Source organism: Alexandromys fortis, unplaced genomic scaffold, assembly GCF_014885135.2.
Source record: "Alexandromys fortis isolate MF-2015 unplaced genomic scaffold, M_Fortis_MF-2015_v1.1 scaffold_407, whole genome shotgun sequence".
NCBI lineage: Eukaryota > Metazoa > Chordata > Mammalia > Rodentia > Cricetidae > Alexandromys > Alexandromys fortis.
Genome location: NW_026068301.1, coordinates 460,097 through 462,469, shown reverse-complemented (window position 1 = coordinate 462,469; position 2,373 = coordinate 460,097).

Below are 2,373 nucleotides of genomic sequence, written 5' to 3'. Positions count from 1 at the left end.
AAAAAAAAAAAAAGAAAGAAAGAAATGTTGGATTGGGAGCAGGGAATCACATATCTTAATTAAGGGAGCCATCTTAGGGTCGGCAAGAGACTTAAACCTAGAGGGGCTCCCAGGTGCCCAGGTTGATATCCCCATTTAGTTCCTGGGGCAGCTGATAGGGAACCTGAAATGGCCCTATCCTATAGCCATACTGATGAATATCTTGCATATCACCATAGAACCTTCATCTGGCGATGGATGGAGATAGAGACAGAGACCCACACTGGAGCACCGGACTGAGCTTCCAAGGTCCCAATGAGGAGCAGAAGGAGGGGGAATATGAGCAAAGAAGTCAGGACCACAAGGGGTGCACCCACCCACAGAGACAGTGGGGCTGATCTATTGGGAGCTCACCAAGGCCAGCTGGACTGTGACTAAAAACGCGTGGGATAAAACTGGACTCTCTGAATGTGGTGGAAAATGAGGGCTGCTGAGAAGCCAAGGACAATGCCACTGGGTTTTGATCCTACTTCATGTTTCGGCTTTGTGGGAGCCTAGCCAGTTGTGATGTTCACCTTCCTAGACCAGGATGGAGGGGGGGGAGGACTTTGGACTTTCCACAGGGCAGGGAACCCCTGACTGCTCTTCAGATTGGAGAGGGAGGGGGAGAGGAGTGGGTGGAGGGGGAGAGGAGTGGATGGAGGGGGAGGGATATGGGAGGCTGGGAGGAGGCAGAATTTTTTTTTCTTAAAAAAATAAAAAAAGAAAAGACTGCATTATGAGATCTAGATAAATATCTATACCCTATTCATCCCCCTGTACCAAGTATTGACCTTTTATGTCATTCAATAAATTATTTGAGTTAACTAGAAATATATAATTTTTTTTTTTTGTCAAAACCAGGCCAATAAGTTAGTAAGAGGTTACATGTAACCTCATACCAGGACATTCTGATTATGTACATGGTGATATTTATACTCTTTTACCTTAATATGGGGCTGAAGTCCTGTTATTCCAGTGGGACTTTTGAAAATGAAAAGGTATTAATGAGAAAATGAAATCCCTACCCTCAAATGTTACCGTTTTATTTTACTTAAAGTACAAATTCTATGTTTTCAAATATTGTATAAATTATGAATAATAAATTAGCTGCAAGAAAATTATTTATTTACATACAATTTAGAACCTATAAACCACTTTTACTTAGATGATCACCACAATTTGATTGTTTCATCGTGTGTCACTCTGTGTGTGGGGGGATTGTTTGTGTTTGTGTGTCTTACTCAACTCAAAACCAACCTCTTGTGCATGGTAGCCAAGCCCTCTATCACTAAACTAACTATCTAGCCATTTACAGATAAAAATTGGTAAATGAAATAGCTTACATTAATTCAGACAGCAAACCTACTTTCATACACTTCAGGGTGAAAACATCTCTTTGTTTTCCTAATCCACTCTGACTCCTACCATCTTTCCAGGAGAATGGTCCACTGAATCAATTAAGCAGACCTTACAAAGGCTCACTGAGACTGCAGTAGCAAGTAAGAGACCAGCAAGGGCCTGCATCATATCATCTGCACATATATAATAGCTTTTAGCTTGGTGTTTTTGTGGTACTAGCAGTGGGAGCAGAGCTGTCTCTGCCCTTTGTCTCCTCTTGGAACACTTTTTCTCTACTGAGTTGCTTTGTCTACATTCAATATGAAGATTGGTAATCCTGACTTGGAGACTTTCTTTTTTTCTGATGAGGAAACATAGAAGGAGTAGATCAGAGGAGAGGGGAGGAGAAGTGTAGCTTGGAGAAGTGTAGTGGGAGAAAAATTTGGTTGGGATGCATTGCATGAGCGAAGAATCTGTTTTCAATTAAAAGAAAAATAATAATATTATTTTTAAAAAACAATTAAAATTTCACATGCTATGTGAAATATGTGGGTATATTTGTTATAGATTCTAAGAGTGCTTCCCTCATGTCTTCATGATGGTCAGTAGCATCTTATCTTGAATCTTATATTCCATTTCATTTTGTTATTGCTGTTTTTTTTTATTTTTGAGATTATGATTCAGTTGCAGCATTTCTCACTTCCCATTTCTCTCTCCAAACCTTTACTGTTGTGCTCTAAATGATACAAGAAAAAAGAAAAAGATTTTCTTGTTTAAGCTTGAGGACTACTCTATTGAAAGATAATCTAGAATTACTAATCTACTGATTCAGCATAATATTTATAATTTTTCTTATATATATGGATAAGTGTATTCTTCACCTCAAATTAAGCTTTAAATCCTAAATACAGTCCATAAAGACACTGAAAACTTTATTTTCTTGAGTTTTTTATAGCATTTTTACAAGATCTTAATTTAATTATTAAGTACTTTATATTATCCTAAAATTATACT